The sequence below is a fragment of the Callospermophilus lateralis genome, chromosome 6, assembly GCF_048772815.1.
Source record: "Callospermophilus lateralis isolate mCalLat2 chromosome 6, mCalLat2.hap1, whole genome shotgun sequence".
Lineage (NCBI taxonomy): Eukaryota > Metazoa > Chordata > Mammalia > Rodentia > Sciuridae > Callospermophilus > Callospermophilus lateralis.
In genome coordinates, this window is record NC_135310.1 from 52,086,482 (window position 1) to 52,093,336 (window position 6,855).

The 6,855-nt window shown below is 37.6% G+C and overlaps 1 non-coding gene across 1 annotated transcript; it reads left to right on the forward strand.

Moving 5' to 3' along the window:
* Positions 1-6,170: 6,170 nt before the first annotated feature.
* Positions 6,171-6,299, forward strand: LOC143402679 (small nucleolar RNA SNORA38). Its single transcript, XR_013091751.2, has one exon. It is a non-coding gene; the product is annotated as a small nucleolar RNA SNORA38 (small nucleolar RNA).
* Positions 6,300-6,855: the final 556 nt, after the last annotated feature.

Sequence of the window (6,855 nt, forward strand, 5' to 3'; positions counted from 1 at the left end):
GTGAGAAAGTGGGGAAAAAGGTACACTCATACATTGTTGGTGGGACTGCAAATTGGTGCAACCACTATGAAAAGTGGTATGAAGATTCCTCAAAAAATATGGAATGGAACCACCATTTGATTTAGTTATCCCACTCCTGGGATACACCCAAATGACTTAACAGCATACTACAGTGAGGCAGCCACATCAATGTTTATAGCAGCTCAATTCACAATAGCTAAACTGAGGAACTAGCCTAGGTGCCCTTCAACAGATGAGTGGATAAAGAAAATGTAATATATATACACAATGGAATACTACTAAGCTGTTTTAGTCAGCTTTTTCACTGCTGTAACTAAAAGATCTGACCAGAACAATTGTAGATGAGGAAAAGTTTATTTGAGGGCTCACAGAGGTTTTAGTCCATAGAAGGCTGGCTCTATTTCTTGGGGCTAACGGTGCAGGTGAACATCATGGTGGGAAAGTGTGGCAGAGGGAAGCAGCTCACATCATGATTAGGAAGCATTTGCAATATACAAATATATACCCCAAAGCCACGCCCCCAATTCCCACCTCTTTCAGCTATACCCTACCACTTCTGTTTACTACTCAGTTAATCTCTATTAGGGAATTAATTCACTGATTGGATTAAGACTCTAATAACCCAATCATTTTTTCTCTGAACCTTCTTGCATTGTCTCACACATGAGATTTTGGGTTTACATCCAAACCATAACATCAGCCATAAAGAAAAATGAAATTATGCATTTGCCGGTAATTGGGAACTGGAGACTATGAAGCTAAGTGAAATAAACCAATCCCCCCAAACCAAAAGTTCAATATTCTCTCTGATATATGGATGCTAATTCACAATAAGGGGAGGTAGGGTAGGGAAGAATAGAAGTACTTTGGATTAGACAAAGGGGAATGAAGGACAGGGAGGGGATATGGGAATAGGAAAAATAGTAGGATGAATTTGGCATTACTTTTCTTATGTGCATATATGAATGAAATAAAAAAAGTAAAAGAAAAAAGAAGTGGCTTCCTGTTCTATGGTAAGCGAAGGGCTGAGGCCTGAGATTTGATTTTTAGGTCACTGACAATGTTGGGGAAAGATATAAACAAGGGTTCTCAAATTTAACTGAACATGAGAATAATCGAGGGAACTTTAAGAAGTATACCATGGCTTGGTCCCATATGAAGTCAACTGAATCAGGATCCCAGGGATGGAACGTAGGAGAGTATTTTCTAAAAGTTTTGTGTAGTGATTTGAAAGCAGTATGGTCGAGAAACATTGTGTTCCTCATAGATAACATCATGTTGATTGTGGAAGGCACATTTACTCTCTGGGTCCCTGAGCTCTGCATCCCTGATTTCAACCAAGCATGCATCAAAAATATTTGAACAATAAATTGTGCCTATACTGAGCATGTACATTTTACCTCCTTGCCATTCTCTAAACAACTCAGTGTAACAGTTGTTTACATAGCACTTACATTGTATTGAGTATTAAAAAGAATCTAGACATGATTCAAAGTGTATCATGGGGATGTACATAGATTATATGAAAGTACTGTTGCATTTTATGTAAGGGACTTGAGAATCCCAGATTTGGTATCTATGGGGTCCTGGACCCAGTTCCCCGTAGATACCAAGTATGGCTGTGTAAAAAGATGGAGAATACTTCCAGATGCTTTGGTGGGCCATGGATATTTGACTTTTAAAAGCAAAAGTCAAAAAGAAATGTGTAGATTTATCTTTTTGCCTTTTTTTTTTTTCACAAGCACCGACACATCTCAGAATAGTTCTCAAGTTGTAAAAGAAAATCTTAAAACACAAAAGTTTCTTTGGGAAGATGAAAGAGAAAAATCTCTATGTTCTGATGAGTAATACTGAACAGAGGACCACACTGACCCCAAAAGCATATTTTGCAGTTGTTCATGCATTACTCTCACAAAGTCCCTTTGTTTTTCTACTTTGCTATTTGCACAGATACAGTAATTTCCTATATCTTTTTGGTAGTTTAAATTAGTGGTTCTCAAACTTTATTGTGAATTAGAATTACCCAGAGAACTACATAAATGCAAATGTCTGGGCCCTTTCCCAAAGTTCCTGATAGAGTGGGTCTAGAATAGGAGCAAATAATCTGTATTTTAACAACTTCCCAAGACGGGTTGAGGCTATTGGTCTTGGTACCATAATAAACTATGATTGAACATAATTGCTGGTCCCTCCAAACCTTTTATCATAAATAGTAAAGAATAAATGTGAATATTAAGAATTGTTCTATCTCATTCCATTGTTTTTGTTTTATTTATTTATTTGTCTTATTTTTTTGTACCAGGGATTGAACCCCCAGGGGCGCTTAACTACTGAGCCCTTTTTATTTTTTATTTTGAGACAGGGTCTTGCTAAGTTTCTTAGGACCTCTTTTATTTTTTGTGGTACTAGGGATTGACCCTAGGAGTGCTTTACCACTGAACTACCTCTCCAATTCCCTTTAGTTTTCATTTTGAGACAGACTGGCCAGACTGGCCTTGAACTTGCAATCCTTCTTTCTCAGCCTCCCAAGTCTCTGGGATTAGAGGTGTTGTGCCACTACTTCTGGCTGATTCTATCTGATTTCATAAAGGATTTGAACAACTATTGAAAAAGTATGCACAACAGGTTAAATTTTAAAATTTAAAAAAGTAAAGAATTTTGGGTGAAAAGTAAGACTTGATAGTAAAATAAAAATAGCATAAACATATAGGAACTAATTATTTTATGATAAAGAAATAAAATATATTTATCAAAGTATAGATTTTAGAGTATCAATTCTGTAAAGCAAATCTTATTTCTGAGTTTTTTTTTCTTATTTCTGAACAACATTTAGCTGTTCTAAAATGAAATGAAAATGTAAAATTGTTTGGCTAGTCCATGGTTATAATAGCCAAGGATGAGAGGTTCTATTCTGCTGTTTTTCATGTACATAGATTCCTTTCAAGCAGAACAAGAGAAAATGGAAGGAGCAGGGATACACTCGGGGTACTTAATAAAGCTGTATATAGGAAGATATGCTAACCTGAAGATAACTAACCTGAAAAAAAGGATTTTTTTTGGAGACTTGAAATTTTTGGACTCATTATCTATGCTGGAACACAAAGTTCAAAGTAGGAGGCAGTCTGAGCAAACAAAGCAAGCCAAGTAGAGACTGTAGTCCCTGATCTGGCTTGCTGTTTAAAGGGGTAACCACAGCCCACTACTGTCTGATAGTTGATTTATCAAGAGAAACCAGAAATTAAATTCTTATATAAAATGTCATGAAGTTGCCAGAAATGGTGGCACATGCCTTGGAATCCCAGCTACTTGGGAGGCTGAGCCAATAGTATCTCAAGTTTGAAGCCAGTTTCAGCAACTCAGTGAAACTCCATCTCAAAATAAAATATAAGAAGGGCTGGCGTGCAGCTCAGTGGAAGAGGACCCTTGTTTTAATCTCTAGTACTGAGGGGGAAAAAAGATTAAAATGTTACAAATTTTAAATGTTGACAACAAATTTAATTTAAAAAAATAAAACTATTCAATTTAAAATATTTGTGGGCCAGATTTGGTTTTGCTAATTTGCAAATTCCAGGCGATAGTGACTAAATTAACCTGGTTACCTAAAATCAAAACTCCTTTGCTTTCTGGGCAGGTCTCATCTACTCAGTTAGCTCATCAGACCACAGCCAAAACAATTTGTCAACTCTACTTGCTTGTCTTTAGCTTGGTGGTTCTCAAAGTGTGGCCCTAAATCATCAGCTTGTTAGAAATGCAAATTATCTGGCCCACCCAGCCCTACCAAATCAGAAACCCTGGGAACAGAGCCAGAGATCTGTATTTTAACAAGCCTGTCCATGTGACTCTAAGGTCCCCCACAAGTACGAGAGCTGTTAATTTACTTGAAGAGAACTTCAGGCAGCCTCATCAAACCAGCACAATCCTGTGACATCTCAGATGGGGATGGAGTTATGGCCTTGTTGATAGATACTATGACATATATATATATATATATATATTTTTTAAGATAAAATTCCAAAGTAGCATGGAGACTCCTTTGTGAAGTTTGCTAAAGAATAGTGGCCAGTTCAGAGACTGGTGTCAGATGGCCTTTTGTTCATTCTGGCTGACTTCTCTAGACGTTGTTGGTGTCACCTAACAACGTTATCTTTTTTCCTCTCTCTTTTTTTTTTTTTTTTTAGAGAGAATTTTAATATTTATTTTTTAGTTATCGGCAGGCACAACATCTTTGTTTGTATGTGGTGCTGAGGATTGAACCCGGGCAGCACGCACGCCAGTGGAGCGCGCTACCGCTTGAGCCACATCCCCAGCCCCCTTTTTTCCTCTCTTAGCTACCAAACGTTGCCTACTTTCCAGAGCAGCCCTTGAATATTTTTGAGGATAATTAGCCTGTGAGTATAGATAAAGATCATTCCTTGGACCTACTCATTTGGGGAAATTGTTTCAATTATACAAATAAATGTCAAAATATATCTACAGGAGGACACTAGTTCTGAATGAAAAGAATTCAGTTTTAAATCAGTATTTTTTTCCAATATTCACATGTGTGGCAACACATGCCAGCAATTCAACTAAGCTTGCTATTTTTATCCTTATGTTTGACATCTTGTAGATTAATATGAGTGAGGTATCAGAAGGATGGGTTGACACTAAGGAGATGTGGTTTCTTGTGCCATGTCTGTCTCTGCTCATCTGTGCTTTCCTGGACTGGCCAATTGTGAGGCCCCTTTTCTCAGTCTGTGAAAAGAAAAGACTTGCCCTGAATGATATCTGAGAGCTTTTCAGCTCTGGAAACATTTGATGATATTAAGGGCTTAGTGTCATGTGGGTTCTAAGTCTTAGCCGAAGCTTCTCTCGTTGTTTGGCTATCTGTGGATTCTGTATTCACATGCGTTCCATTTAGATCACATGCTATCTGTGGATTCTGTATTCACATGCGTTCCATTTAGATCACAAGCTCATTTACTGAGCTTTTATAGTAATACTTAAGCATTTATATATGGCTTTTCATCTTCAAAGCACTTAACATACTTATGAGTCCTTCCAGCAACACTTTGAGGTAACTAAGTAGTATTACAACCAGGGCAAGAGAGAGACAGAGACAGAGAGATATATTGAGTGATTTATCTCTGGTTAATGGAAGAGAATATACTAGGACAACATAATTAGATGTAAAATATTATTTAAAAAAAAACAGAGAGAGTAGCCAGGTGTGGTGGCACACACCTATAATCCAGGCTAAACAGGAGGCTGAGGCTGGAGTGGTAGATTGTCCAGTGTTCAATCCCCAGAACTAAACCAAACCAAAACAAACAAAACAAAAAGCAAACAAAATCAGAGAGCGTGTTATGGCCAGCATTAAACTTGCTTCCTTGTGTCATATTAGGTCTTTGTATCAAAACCCTTCTTCCTCTGAACATTCTTAGAGTTAAGCTGAGTTGCTCCTCCCAGCTCTACTTCAGGATTTTCTCTAATCTTTGTAGGATGAAGGCGTTCTGATGTTGTCTGCTTCCTTGAAGGGTAGAAGTCACACCTTGTACAAGCACGGTGCTCAGTTCATAACTGAAGTTGGCTTAGGCGGATGGTGATATGGGTCCTTTCCTATTTTAATCGGTCTAATCAAAATCAGCAGGAAATATATCTGTTGTAAGGAAAGGAAGGTTTCTATTGCAAGAAAGCAGCAAATCTACATAGTGCATGTGTCTGGCTGCTGGTTTGCAGGTTTGCAGTCATCTACTCTTTCTGTAGCTTACTAGAGAGGAAGGCCTTTAAAAATAATGCCTAACATATGCCGAACTTTGGTAACCTTTGCTGGTTAATGAAAATTTAACTCTGAACAGGATCTATAATCAGAGTCCAAATAATGAGGCAATTGCTTAAAAATTTAGAGTCTAGTTTGAGAATTCATAACCTGATGCTGGAAGAAGAGTGAAAAGGGCTATGACAGAGGGATGGCAGAGAGATGAGGGTGAAGAGAGAGAAAAGAACTTGAGTTCTCTAAAGGAGAATTGTTACCGCATAAGAATTTCACTTGGGAAGTATCCATCCAGAGACCTCTGGAAATAGGTTAGTATTGAGAGATGAATGCCCCAAGTACCTATATGAACAATTCCCTTTCTCTAAATTTGATTACTGTCATCATAATGCTATGTACTTTACAAAGGCAGGTCTTTGGTTTCCTGTCTTTGGAGATGTAAGAATTGGAAGAAAAGAAATATGGACTTGGAGAAGTCTAGAGCCAGCTTGCTCCCTTCCGGCTCAGGATTAATCATCCCACATAGAAGAAAATGAATAAATAAATAAATAAAAATTAGTTCAGATTAGACTTACTTTGGCATCTGCTTTAATCTAAGAATTCATTTCTCTGTAAATTCCTAACAGTATATGACAGTTTTAGAGGTAGATCAAGGAGTCGTAGAAATAATCTATTTATGTATAACATTATATGTTCCAATTAAAAAAAAAAGACACCTGAAAGTGGTTTATCAATATTCATGGTTGACTGGGAAAATCCACCTCTGCCTGTGTTTTTAAGTTGTGCAGTTTTCTCCTGGTGTCTATTTTTGATCGTCTGCTCTGATACTTATTGTAACTGCTTAAGAAAAAGCACTGTGGGCTGGGGATGTGGCTCAAGCGGTAGCGCGCTCGCCTGGTGTGCGTGCGGCCCGGGTTCGATCCTCAGCACCACATACAAGCAAAGATGTTGTGTCCGCCGAGAACTAAAAAATAAATATTAAAAAAATTCTCTCTCTCTCCCACTCTCTCTTAAAAAAAAAAAAAAGAGAAAGCATTGTAAGAAAAAGCGTTTGTCTCAGAAAATAATGTTTTTGTATCCAT